Raw genomic sequence first — 14942 nt, 5'->3', positions numbered from 1 at the left:
AGTTCGCGACGCCTGCTATGCGCAGATTAGTGTATGTAGCACTCGAGCGATGTGTGCGTTTCGCTTGGTTCGCGATGCCTGCATTGCACAGATTGCTGCGCGTAGCACTCGAGCGATGTCAGCATTTCGTTTGGCTCGCGACGCCTGCAATGCACAGAGTGCTGTACGTAGCACTCGAGCAATGTCGGCGTTTCGCTTGGTTCGCGACGCCTGCTATGCGCAGATTAGTGTATGCAGCACTCGAGCGATGTGCGCGTTTCGCTTGGTTCGCGACACCTGCATTGCACAGATTGCTGCGCGTAGCACTCGAGCGATGTCAGCATTTCGTTTGGCTCGCGACGCCTGCAATGCGCAGAGTGCTGTACGTAGCACTCGAGCAATGTCGGCGTTTCGCTTAGTTCGCGACGCCTGCTATGCGCAGATTAGTGTATGTAGCACTCGAGCGACGTGTGCGTTTCGCTTGGTTCGCGATGCCTGCATTGCACAGATTGCTGCGCGTAGCACTCGAGCGATGTCAGCATTTCGTTTGGCTCGCGACGCCTGCAATGCACAGAGTGCTGTACGTAGCACTCGAGCAATGTCGGCGTTTCGCTTGGTTCGCGACGCCTGCTATGCGCAGATTAGTGTATGCAGCACTCGAGCGATCTGGGCGTTTCGCTTGGTTCGCGACACCTGCATTGCACAGATTGCTGCGCGTAGCACTCGAGCGATGTCAGCATTTCGTTTGGCTCGCGACGCCTGCAATGCGCAGAGTGCTGTACGTAGCACTCGAGCAATGTCGGCGTTTCGCTTAGTTCGCGACGCCTGCTATGCGCAGATTAGTGTATGTAGCACTCGAGCGATGTGTGCGTTTCGCTTGGTTCGCGATGCCTGCATTGCACAGATTGCTGCGCGTAGCACTCGAGCGATGTCAGCATTTCGTTTGGCTCGCGACGCCTGCAATGCGCAGAGTAGTGTGCGTAGCACTCAAGCGATGTCGGCGTTTCGCTCGGTTCGCGACGTTGCACTGCGCAGAATGCTGCGCGTAGCACTCGAGCGATGTCAGCGTTTCGTTTGGCTCGCGACGCCTGCAATGCGCAGAGTAGTGTGCGTAGCACTCGAGCGATGTCGGCGTTTCGCTTGGTTCGCGACGTCGCACTGCGCAGAATGCTACGCGTAGCACTCGAGCGATGTCAGCATTTCGTTTGGCTCGCGACGCCTGCAATGCGCAGAGTAGTGTGCGTAGCACTCGAGCGATGTCGGCGTTTCGCTTGGTTCGCGACGTTGCACTGCGCAGAATGCTGCGCGTAGCACTCGAGCGATGTCAGCGTTTCGTTTGGCTCGCGACGCCTGCAATGCGCAGAGTAGTGTGCGTAGCACTCGAGCGATGTCGGCGTTTCGCTTGGTTCGCGACGTCGCACTGCGCAGAATGCTACGCGTAGCACTCGAGCGATGTCAGCATTTCGTTTGGCTCGCGACGCCTGCAATGCGCAGAGTAGTGTGCGTAGCACTCGAGCGATGTCGGCGTTTCGCTTGGTTCGCGACGCCTGCATGGCACAGAATGCTGGGCGTAGCACTCGAGCGAAATCAGCGTTTCTTTTGGTTCACGACGCCTGCAATGCACAGAGTTGTGTCTGTAGCGCTTCAGCGCTGTCAGCGTTTCGCTAGGTTCGCGACGGCTGCAGTTCCCAGAGTGGTGTGCTTAGCTCTCGAGCGTTGGCAGTTTCTGAGGCAATATGTAACGAATGTAGCATTGCTACAACTGCCGATAGCAAAAACTTCAAACATAGTTGGCGTTGCTCCAACAGAAAGTGGCGCTCAGAATTCGCATTAAACAGTATTGCAATCGTCGATGAATATTTTTATGGCTACTAATCACCAGGTAATCCGAGCTTTAAGTGACGATGGTGCGAAAAGCACCCGATGTGCCGCGAGCCTTTGTGCAGCTACAGTTGAAACTTGATATAACAAAACCTGATTTTACGAAGTTGCCGATTTAACGAAGGAACTTCCATTTAGCGGCTGATACTCATAGAGTTTATTGTTGTCATCAATCCGACCTTGTGAATCTAACTTGGTACAAAAGCCGACTTAACTAAGCTTTTTCTTACATAGCTTAGAAAACAGCTGTGATTTTTCCCTTTACTCTTCAAGCGTGCGCACCGACGCTATCACGTTAAAACATCTAGCCGCCCTAGTCACGACACTACTCTTATTTTGGCGAGGCTGCACGCGCCATTCATGCACAGAACAGACTCGGCCGTCAGTAGCGCTCTCACGTGTCATATGGGGCTGAGTATACGTTATTGTCTGTATATACGCTTCCGCAGGAACACTGCTGTGGTTGCATTTGTTATGGTTCAAGCAAGACATGGCTAGACTCCTACTCTTTGTACCGCTGGCACAATCGCAGCCTTCGTTCTCTCCGTCTTTCCATATCAGCAGCTTGTCATAGTTTCATGACAACGTCTACCTGGCCTGTATATCTCGAACATGGTGTCATGGGAACGTGGGAGAAGTCAGGGTCGCCGCCGCCAACCTTTGACACGCTCAGGTGTGGGTTAGCGTCAAGTGAAATGCAGCGTTGACTTTTGGGTGTCGCTCTACGTTACAGTCATAAATTTCGAAGAGCCCAAACTCCCTTTATTGATTTTACGAACTTCTCAGTTTAATGAAATAATTCGAACTTCTGATTTAATTCTAACTTCCCAATTTAGTGGAAACTTCGCAATAATAATAAGTCACCGTCACTTCGTTGAATCGGGTTTTAACTGTATACGATACGACTGAGACGTTTCTGGGATGCAGATGTTCCCTCGGGGCAAAAAAATTGTTAAAATAAAAGGCTGTACGTTTGTCAGTATGTCGCTAACGAAAGCTGTACGGTAGGAGATAAGTAAACATGAAAAGTCATTGCAACCTTATGTCCCATGCGTATACACGATGCATCACTAAACTGCCACTGTATGCTTAGTTGCCGCTCTACACCTGTCCAGTGATCCGGTTTTGCGCGAACAGTAATACATTTAAGGGCAATGTTAAACGCCACACCGGAGTTGCTTGATTATAATAAGGTAAAAACAGCGCAGCCTTTACAAATACGGACTGAAGGAAGATGAGGTACAAACGCAGGCCCAGCACCTTTGCCTCGTGTACCTTCTGTCGGTCTTCGTGAAGTGTGCGCTGTTGTTGCCTTATTTTAAAGACGATAGTCTTTCTTGGGGAACCTAAACGCCTAAATTTTGGTCTGTCTTTCTGTCTGTCTGTCTTTCTGTTTGTCGGCACGTCCCTCGATTCAGCCACCCGGCCAAAGTTGAACCACTTGCTTACCGCCCACCCATCTTGAACTGGTATGGCTGTTCATACTAGTGAACGTTGTCGATCAAAAAGTAAATATTACGCATATCTGAGGCGTAGCATCATTAGGTAAGTATTAGGTGGTGTGTTCGTTTAATAGAAAATACATAGATACGCAATTTTAAATACCTTGATGGTATGCGTTTAACGTTGAGACAGTAACGCTGAAGCGATCAGCGGTCCAAGCCGAGCAAGCGCGAGCGCCAACAACAACCATCTTCGTCTTCTTCTTTCGCAGGCGTTCTTGTCTGCGCCCTACCATGTTACAAATCACTCCCCCGCGGAAAAGGAGCCATCCTGGCGACCTAAGGAACAGGTACAACTGGTGGGTCATAATGCGGCTTCAGTCGACCGACGTGAACAGTCTCGCGGCCGCGACGACGGCGGTCCGTAGATGATTGAACAGGCTCAATCATATAGTTAATTGGGGATGCTTGACGTAGGACGCGGTAGGGGCATTCGTACTTAGGCAGCAGCTTTGTGGAAAGGCCAGGAGCGGAGGAGGGAACGCGAAGCCACACCAACGTTCCAGGCGAATACGACTGAGGAGGCAGGTTTTCGTCGTGACGGTCCTTCTGGCCCTACTCGCCCTACAATGTTACAACCCTAGTTTCTTAAGGTGCGCTGAAAATGCGACTGCGCTGAAACTTGTCTTCCTCCGTGCCCTCTGCACAAGCTCATGTTGTGTTTCGGTTTCGGTTCAGTATTGCATTGTACGAATGACAGGGGGCGCCGCTCTGGCATTCCTGTTTTACCCAGGCGACGTGTAAGTAAGAGAGTTTGTGGAGAGTACTCGTTGAGTGCGGACGTTTCTTCTCCTTCGGCGCATCGCGCCAAACAGCCTGTTTGGGCTGGCCGGCGTCCCCACCGGTCGCGTTGGTCACCGCCGGTCTTCGCCTGCCGCTGCGCCGGGACTACCAGGCCGCAACACAGCACTCATGTTTCCCGACGTATTGCCAGATGTCATCCATATCTCACGCAGCGCCTCTTCTATCGTCTTTAGACGACATTTGCAGCGAAGCACGCAGATACACGGCCAATTTTTTATTGTAGTTCTTGTATTTCGATGGCAACCTCCTAGCTGGTCTACAAGCAGTGCACCGGTTCCCATCAGTTAAAAGTGCGTCAAGCAAAAACTGACGTCAACGAAGTGCGTAAAGCCATGTCATATGTTAGGCAGCTAAAGCAACCGCACTAAGTTGTTTCGTAGTGGAACTTATTGAATTTTAGCGAGAAATACAAAACTTTTGAGACACCAAGAGACATTTCATTGAAATGAAACAAAATTGGTCGAAGTTAGAACATTTTCAAGCAAATATTTTTGTACAGGCAGTTCCTGCTACATAATAGAAGTCCATAATACCACATTTGCGAATGTATCGAAACATCCCAAGATACCATTAGAAAGCATCGTATCGAATACAATCAATGGTGTGGTATCTTGCATCTGTATTTTAAATACTTCTTCCCCGAGTATCTTGTATTGTGTTGCGACAAAATTCCCAACTGTCCTTGTCAAGCCCTGATAGTAATTAAGGGTAAAAAAAAATTTACGTAGCGACTTTCAACCTTTTCAAAAGTTTCTTGCCTTTACAGTTTTGTTTCGAAGCATCCACGTTTGTGCGTGCGTGCAAAATTCCTTAATATACACGCACATAAATTTTGACAGCGATACGTACTTTACAAACCGCCTGCACGTGTTAGTATGTGTATTTTTAATTCAGGCAACTAATATGGCGTAGCATACAGTGCTATATAAGCTACATATAGTTTCATAACTAAACTGCATTGAAGCGTAGTGGCTGGTTGCCTTTCCCTAAGCGTTCCTCAAAGCAGCTTCATCTTTCAGCCTTCTTTGAGATCGTCGACCTGTAGCCTAGACTAGTGCGAAAGAAGGAAACCGACCATGAACGCTACTTTTAATGCTATGCCACGACCTACCTTTTAAAACCATCAGAGTGCCATAAATACTGAATACGAACATACCGAGAAAACCACTGGCTGATGAAGCTTCAATTCAAATTTCCAGTTTCCATTAGAAATTGAAAAATAATGCATTGGGTATTTCAGCTGCAAAAATGTATTTGCTACCTTCCACTCATTCGATGACGATACCAGCTCCGGAAAATCATAGGCATTTATTCGGATACGGTAAGTGGTGGGAAAGTGCGCCAACAAGGGCGCCATGTCTACGCATTTCACGCTTGCGATCTTCCATCCGTCTTCCAGACTATGCAGTCGCAAGAGCGCCTTTGGTATAAGAAACACAAGCTCAACTAGAGTGGTAATTCGAAAGATATAAATGTCAACTTAGTGTGTCGAGGTCTGCAGACGACAATACAGGGCGTGTCACATGAGTCATCAAGAAGAGGCACCGGGTGAGTGACTCACTTCACCTTTAGGCATTCTTAGGAAAACTCTCCGAAAATATCGCTTCGAAAGCGGCGCACCAAATAAATGTCAGATGTAGTGTCGGAAGGGCAATCTTGAACACGAAATGACGACCACCTATCTAGATTGCTGGAGCTCTCATTTAAGCCTATTTATGAGTACTTTTTGTTCTTAGTGATTTCTTCACTATTCTTTTCAACTATGTATTTGCATTTGCGCCGGCTGTTAGACTTGATGTACATATTCCCTTTCCATAGAGCCATATATTTTCTTTCACAGCCTTCATTACGTCATTTGATTATTGTGTTGTACCCAGCGCGACATAGAGTTTTGCTGATACTGTTTACTCAGTTCCTCCGGTGCCGCCTAGAAAAACATTAGAACAACGTATTTTCATTATGTATAGCAAACGTTTTCAATGTTTATTAAGATATTTGATACCTTCGTTGCACTATAAATATTTTTATTTCAAAGGTCAAACATGAAATTCTCAAGTGCTTGTGGCATCTCTTGACATATGTGCACTCGCGTCTTTCAGAAAATGTGCAATCGGAGATCGATAGAGTAGAGACAAGCAAAAATATTCTCACCTACAGTTACCCTAATCCACTGCTGTATCACCGAATACACCCCGAGATCTATAACACCAGCATCTGTAAGGTGTGCCAGACAGACCCAGCTATGCTTAAGCATATGCTCTGGGAATGCAAGGCTAAAGCCGAACGTATTAAACCCGATGGTCCTTCGGCGAGGTCGGAAGCTGCTCTGCGCCGCTCCAAGCTCGCCGATCAAGTCTGGGCAGTTCAGCAGGCCCGTCTATCGGCGGAGAGGCAAGACCTTAACGTCCCGACATGGGAGACTTGAGCCCGGGCCATTAATTTGCCGGACAATCAACAATGTTCTTTCATTCAAACATCCGGCACCCCATGCTCGTGCCTTGTTCAGAGTAAACGACTTGCATGGCACTTTTGACGTCAAAATACCTTTATTTGCTCTCTTTTTAGTGGGCGAGTGGATATTACTTTCTCCTATGCTATTCCCTCGCCAGACGAGGTCTAATCAAGCCGTCGACATCGTTGATCGTTGTCAAGTAGTATGTGCATCAAGAGCTATTTGTAAGTTGATAGTCACGATTGCTCAACCAAACATAGGATCCTGGCTACACCTATGTTTAGTGTTTCTTAATTTATCTCGTGAGGCTTCGCAAGTCAGCGTAGTACAAGAATATGTGCAGCACTGTATCGGCGAGGTAAATTCTTCAAGAAATTCTGGAAAAAACGCCAGGCCTGCGCGGAAAGCGCAGCACAGTCACAGCGAAAGCTGGAAGAGCGGCATTTCTAGAGCCCGTTATAAACTCTCCTGTGGCTACTAATACAGGCACATTAGCAACGTACCCACTACGCCACAAAGCGTAATTTTTGGGAAGTTGGGAAGCACCCAGCACGACATTATTCGTTGTTCTGCGGAGAAGCGAGGTACCATACGTAAGCGATTATGTGCAGTTTCTTGATGCGGCGGTTGATGACGATGAATAATCATGGTTGCGCCCTTTGTAATGGGTTGGAAGCTTTAAACGACCCACTAGTTACGTAATGCATATTGTGTGACGCCCGGTCGTTATTTAACTGTCCCACCACGCTTTCTAACATACCTTAACCGGAGAAACGTAGAGCGAGAGAGAGAGAGAATTGACTTTATTGAGACCCTGAGGAAATGGATCATCGGAGCCTTATGGGCTTCCTTGGCAACCAACAGAAGTGCACTTGCGAGGAACCCACTACGCTATAAATCATTGTAATTTTTGAGAAGTAGGGCAGTAGGCACTGTGCCATTTTTCGTCATTCTACAGACAGCCGTGGTACCTGCTAAACGCATGTAAGGCATTATGCGCACTTTGTTGATGCTGTGCATGATGACGATGAAGAATTATGGCAGAGCTCTTTGTAATGGGTTGGAAGCATTCAACAACCTACTCGTTGCACAATTCGCATTTTGTGACGCCTGGTTACAGAATTCGCGTTGTGCGACGCTTGGTGCTTATTCTACTCTTTTACCACGCTATATTGCATATGACAATGTGGTTCCTTCCCGACATGATGCCTGTATAGGACCTTTTTGCAAAGCAGTTTCAAGCACCGGCATGGCTCAGAGGTTGAATACTGGGCTCCCACGCAGAGGGCCCAGGTTCGAACCTCGTTCCATCCTGGAATTTTTCTTATTTAGTTTTTTTTTCTTATTTCGAGCGCTACTGGTTACGGACACCGGCGGCGGCAGCGGCGGCGGCGGCGGCGGCGGCGGCGGACAACTACGGCACCAAAAACGGCCGGTGAAATGATCTCATAACAGCTTTCGCTGTAAAATCAATGCTGCACGGTTATAGTAAGAGCAGTGATTGAAGCCACAGCAAAATGTGAAGCAAGCAGTATGTGCGGAACAACAGGAACAACCAAATATCGCGTGAATGCGACTGGACAAAGAGCAGCAGCGTTGCTTGACGTCAACAGATGAACATAGGAGGGCGATATACGAACTCATTGACCTATGTCATGGTAATATGGACACTGGCTCAGATGGATGGATGGAAGAACTTCATTGCTTGTCCGGCAGATTAACGGCCCGGGCTCAGGTCTCCCATGTCGAGACGTCAAGGCCTTGCCTCTGCGCCGCTTCACGGGCCTGCTGGACTGCCCAGACTCTAGAAAAAATATATCCTTATCACAAGTCCTTGGCGCAGTTGATCCAAATGGTGAGTTGCTTGGCTGGTAGGTTCCACATCTCTCTGCAATAGCAATAGATAGTAAGATCAAATCTGTTTATTTATTCACTTATCTATTGATGCGTATATTTATTTACTTATTGGAATACTCTCACAGCCATTTGCAGCGTTTCAGAGAGGATTGTGTTACAAATTAAAAATAGCAGCTTTCGGTGATGCATGTTCAGTGTTGCTAGCGATGGAGGCAGGGAGGTATTTCCATCCAGATGTTGTCTTTGGCACGTATGACTGGTATTACATGTCGGTCAAGCAGGGAGAGAGAGTTCTTTATTGAAAAGCAGAGAATTTAGCCGACACTTTGTGCGCAATACTTTCTTTTCAGCTCGCCTGCGAATGGCACACAGTTTTTCAAACTCCTCGTCGTTTGACGGAAATCTGTCATTCTTAGATGAAACGCGTGTGCATTCTCTTAGGCAATGAGCCATTGTAGAAAGTAATAATTCCTTTGCTAGCGGCGTCTTTGTATGCATCCCAATCTGTAAATCTTGTAACTAGTTTCCTTGATGACGTCTTCGCACCCACAGCTGATATCATTATTGGGTAGTGGTCACTGCCACATGTCTTCAAGTCGGAGCACCAGTGAAAATTACGGCCAACTGAGCTTGTTACGAAGGTCACGTCGATGCTGCTGGTAGACGTAGTGCCTCGTAGGTAGGTGATGCTGCCGTCATTTATAGGTTCAATTGAATGCTTTGAAAGTAGTTCTGCGAGCTTGGCTCCTCGCGCACAAGTATGTGAGCTGCCCCAGATTTCATTGTGGGCATTGAAATCTCCACAAATCATGTGTGGAGAAGGCGTCCTTGAAATCAAGTTTTCAAGTCTTGAAGCGTCGAAAGGCCTGCCTGGCTCCAGGTACACTCCAATCAGGGTGTATTCTTGTTTACCTATTACTGTGATGGCGCACACATATTCACTGTCTCTGTGGCGTGGGATGTCGATCTCGAAGGCCGGAATATCTGCGGAAGCCTATTAGTAGTCTATTGATTTTGTCAGGTCGTTTTGAGTGATGAAAATAATATCCGTTCATTCTGAAATGGGGTCCGACGCCTGAGTCAGAGATGACGATGAAAGGGATTTGGTACGCTCGCACCAGTTGTCGGAAATCCGAAAGCTTCGAGCGAAGCCCGCGAGCATTCCACTGTAATATGGTGCATGTGCGAAAGATTGTATGGATGGTCAGTTCAGGTGAAGGTGTCGTTGGGGAAGCCATGATTAATACTGCGAGGGAGCGCGCCCCTGCGGAGCGTAAAACGTCGACACCAGCGGCTCCATTGTAAGGATTGCTTCCACCTCTGGGAGACTTCTTGACGAGGGATTTGCGTGGACAAGGGCTTTGATGGCTGCAAACAACATCGTTATCAGTATGCGTGTAACATCTTGGTCGGTGTTTCCGAGTTGCTGCCTCTCGCAGTTCACCTTGTCCTGTTGAAGCGACTGAGACTGTTGACGGCCGTAATCGCTTGGTGGGTCTTGTGAGACAGGTTGCGGTGGTTTCGATGAATGCGACAACCCCATGGATTTACCACGTTTCTTTTTAGTAACATCGGCGTATGTGTTACCAGATGTCTTTTGGCTTTGTGGTGATCGTTCCTGGGAGACGCCTGTCATACTCGTGAATACAACTTCAGCGTTAGGCGGTGGTTCATTACGACTCGGTGGTTTTCCTTGTGCTTGCTCCAACGTGCGTGCGAGTGTAGCAGCCTTCTTTTTAATACATCCTCCATATGAAGCAGGGTGTGGACCACCGCAGTTTTCACATTTAGGTTGAGCTCTTGAGGTGCACTCCTTGTGCGAGTGAGGCCCAGCACACACTTTGCAGCGCACCGGGCCAGTACAGTGTCTCGATATGTGACCATGTCTTTGACACTTGTAACACTGCGTAGCTGCCCCGACGTATTCGGCGACCGGGTAACTACAGAACCCAAGCGTAACCCGTATAGGTAATGGTGAATCCCTGTCGAATTCCAAAATGACAGATCGGCGGCGTACCTCTTTGACTTTTCCTCCATCTTCGGGTGTAAAGGGGGTGAGCCTCCTTGGTGAAACGACACCTCGATCCCGTAGATAGTCTTGTAGTTCTCCATTTGAGTAGCTCAGAGGAACATCTTGTATTTTTCCATAGTTCGCCGTGTAAGAGTATGAAACTCGGGCCTCTACAGCTACGCCAGCCAGTTCAGTCACCATAAGCAAACGGTTGGCGGCGGGCAGTGTTGACACTAACCATCAGGCTTCCGTCCTTGTTGAGGCGATGGTTAAGAACTTTCTCTTGAGCCCACGTCACGACCGCTGATGCTACAATGTCAGGGTTTACTTTCCATAAGCTCCCTCCTTCTATGGTAGGCCGGAATACGACAGGAACAGCAGTACGTCTTTTTTCTTGTAGGACACCACCGTGAAGGATTCCTGGTCCATATCATCTGTATTTCCATCCGAAGGTTCGAAGCCGTCTTGTTAGTCGCGTAGTCGCTTGTTTGCAGGGCCATGGTCTGTAGTTCCCACTACAGAGGCTGCAGGAGTAGTAGTTGCCACCGCAGCCATAGATGCGGCACCGAGCACATCTGGCGGTGATGTTCCGTGTCGTGGTGGGTACGGCGCAGCGCACCTAGAGGTACGCTTGACGTGTTTTTCCGGGTGGACGGGAGCCTCCAGGTCGTCACGGGGGAGTACGAAGCCCAGGAAAGTGGTAGAAACTGTCAGACTGAGAAAAATCTCGAAAAATCAGGAACTGGCCTAACACAGCCGATGCTTTAGAACATCTTCGTCTTCTTTTCCCTTGTGGTGTTGTCGGTCTAGCAGAACGGCACTTGAATTTTGAAGTTATGGCCGAAACATGATGAAACGTGAAATGGTTGCAAGAACAATGTGCTTTTAGTTCAAGATTCATAAAGAACACCTTGATATCCTGTTGATATCATCTTGATAAGGACACGAGAGCAATATAGGCATAGCGAGCATTTTAGAGCGCGACTGTCAGACGCCCATTCCTGCGTTGAGCGGCGTCGCCATCGGCGTGGGCGTAACCGATAGACATGAAAAAATAAAAGAAAACCATCCAGCATCGAATGACATTTGAACCCGTGCATTCTGCTTGGCAGTCGAGTATTCTACGACAGAGCCAGGCTGGTGCTCGAAGCTCATTTGCAAGAAAATCCACGCATCTCTACGATGGGAATCATGACGAGTGGGCAAATCTCTGGGTGTCGTATGGGTGGGTAACCGTACGTTACCCGAGCGTTGCCTCATATAATGTAAATTGAGTGACATAAAGTGACATAAAGAGCCGACGACAAAGCTCGGTCCTATAATCCTTAATGCCTACGTTGAAGTCGCCGACTAGTATAAAGGGTTGGTGCTTGTAGGTGTTTTATATTGTTTTCTCACAATTATGATTGATGTTCGTCTATTGTAAATTTTTTTATTCACATACACACATATGTTTCGACTAAAGCATCGGTTTTCTATATACCGTGACAGCAGACAGTGAGAGTCAAAAACAGAGCTAGGTCCTAAAGTCCCTAATGTATACGTTCAAGTCTCCGACTAGTGTAAAGGGTTTGTGCTTGAAGGTATTTTATATTGTGAGCGTAACAAATCAGTGACTCTTCTTTGTCATCTCGACATATCATCATCGTTTGTGCAACTTCCTCATCTGTATATATCATCATCATTGTAGAACAGCTCGAGCTAGACTCGAATAAAGCGGTGCCTCACAAGTGGTGGACGGTGCTTTTCGATCCCCAAGTCCTCTCGCACGTTCTCACTGGAGCTCCGCTCGGGTCGTCGCGTCATACCACCTGCCATGCCCGCTCACGAAGATCCTGCCTCGTCCAACGCCGCTGGTCCAAACCAACCTCCGCCACCCGCTCCAGCCATCAACAGCCGGCAGCGTGATCCGCCAGTGTTTTCTGGTCTACGCGGGGATGACGTCGAAGAATGGCTACAAAACTACGACCTCGTCAGCGACTTGAACAGGTGGGACAACTCACAGAAGTTGCGGAACGTCCCCTTCTACCTTTCTGATGTCGCAAAAACCTGGTTTTGGAACCACAACCAGATCTTCCCGACTGGGACACGTTCACTCAGCAGCTTCGTCATATTTTCGGTGCCCCCACACTTCGCGCTGAGGCAGCGAAGAAGAAGCTGGCTGAACGCATTCAACTGCCCCGCGAATCATACACCTCGTACATTGAGGACGTTCTTGCATTGTGCAAGCGCGTAAACTCCGCCATGTCCCAGAACGAACAAATACGCCATATTATCAAAGGCATAAACACCATCGCCTTCAACGCCCTTGCTACACAAAATCCTGCTACCAACCAGGATGTCATCACCATTTGTCAGCGACTTGAGGAACTCCAGTCTCTTCGCCTTTGCTACGACACCTCGGACATTCGTCTTCCTGCGGCCCTCGACTTACGTACGCTGATCCGCGACATCGTTCGTGAAGAGCTTCACGGGCGTTACTCTTCCTGCGCTCTGGAATCTCCTCTGCCTTCTGCTCCAAGCAACTTGCGGGACATCATTAGGCAAGAGATAGCGTCCGCGTCACGTCTAACGTGTTCCGACGGTCCCTGCACTCGTCAGGTGCCAACGTACGCCGACGTTGCGGCACTCCCGGCAGCCACCACCGTCTCTGTGCCTACACCTGGAGACCACGCACCTGTGGCTTCGTTGACACCGCCGATGCGTGTCCAGCAGTACTACACCACTCCGCGTCCTCCTCGACCCATCTGTTACTACTGTGGCTATCGAGGACACATCTCCCGGTTTTGCCGAAGGCGACAACAGGACGAGCAACGCGGCTACGCTCCCGAGGAACGCCCAGGCATCCGTCCAACCACGAGCTACCAACGGGTGCCCTACCGCCCTTCCCTTCGCCGTTCACCCTCTCCTCCTTACTATGCTGATATGCCTGTGAATTCCCGTGAGTCTCGCCGCAGGTCACCTTCTCCACGCCGCCGTTCAGTGTCGCCTCTGCGACCTGCCTCCCATGTCACGAACGCCCACTCGGAAAACTCCCCGATGCAGTTTTAGGAGGGGAAACTGCATCCACCGGACAGCCACCAAATCCTCCAGAGCGCCCGTCGAACTTGTTAGTCGTGTTAGTTGAAGGTGTACGCGTCGAAGCTCTCGTGGACACTGGCGCTGCCATTTCCATTATTCGCGCTGACTTTTGTGCTCGCCTCCGAAAAGTGACCACGCCTTGCTGCGGCCCATCTCTCCGTGCAGCGACGAACGCCGTCATTCGTCCGCTCGCACAGTGTACGGTTCGTGTTCTTATAGATGGTATTCGTCACCACATTGTCTTTGCGGTATTTCGTGAGTGCACCCACGAACTCATTTTGGGGTGGGATTTTTGTCGTCAGCGTCCGCTTCCATATCTTGTCGTCAGCGCCTAATACACCTGAACGCCACGGATGACTCTCTCCCTCAGCACGAAGAGCGCATTCGCCTCGTCACCGCTTCAGACTACGTTCTTTGGCCATCCAAAGAAGAAATTATAAGTGTTAATTCCAGCAACATTGTGGATGGCGACGTGCTCATTTTACCTTACGGCCACACCCTATGTCGAGGTATTCGGATTATTCCTGGCCTTATTCGCTTCACCGACGGGTCTGCATTCATTACTGCGTTAAATCACACACCTGATCCCAAGATGTTGCCCCGTGGATCAACAGTTACTTGCGCCGTTGACACTCATCCGGTTGCGATTGTTGCTCTTCCGACTGTTCTACCAGAGTCAAGCTCGCCGCCACTTCATGCCTCTTCCACACCTCTGTCGGCCACCATAAGCCCTGACCTGACACCTGCCCAGAGACAAGATTTGCTTGCCCTGTTGAATCGACACCGTTCTTTGTTCGACGTGAATTCGCCCGTCCTCAGCATGACTACCGCCGCTACTCATCGCATCCAGACGGACGGCTCCCGTATTATTCACCGGCGCCCATATCGCGTGTCTCTGGCAGAGCGCAAAATCATCGAGGAAAACGTCTCAGACATGCTTCGACGAAACATCATACGTCCTTCCTCGAGCCCCTGGTCCTCCCCAGTTGTTCTGGTACAGAAAAAAGACGGAACAGTGCGTTTTTGCGTCGATTACCGTGCGCTGAACAAAATAACGCGCAAAGATGTTTACCCCCTGCCACGGATCGACGACGCACTGGATTCATTACATGGCGCCGAGTATTTTCTAGCCTTGATCTTCGATCCGGCTACTGGCAAATACCGATGTCCGAATCTGACAAAGAGAAGACCGCTTTTTCCACTCCAGATGGGCTGTACGAATTTAATGTGATGCCTTTTGGACTTTGTAATGCGCCCGCTACCTTCGAACGCATGATTGACAGTGTACTGCGTGGTCTAAAATGGAAAAGCTGTTTGTGCTATCTCGACGACATAGTCATTTTTTCGTCCACGTTTTCGCAGCATCTGCAACGTC

The sequence above is a fragment of the Rhipicephalus sanguineus genome, chromosome 7 (genome assembly GCF_013339695.2).
Source record: "Rhipicephalus sanguineus isolate Rsan-2018 chromosome 7, BIME_Rsan_1.4, whole genome shotgun sequence".
Taxonomy (NCBI): domain Eukaryota; kingdom Metazoa; phylum Arthropoda; class Arachnida; order Ixodida; family Ixodidae; genus Rhipicephalus; species Rhipicephalus sanguineus.
The sequence above is the reverse complement of the archived record's forward strand: the minus strand, read 5'-3'. Positions refer to the sequence as shown.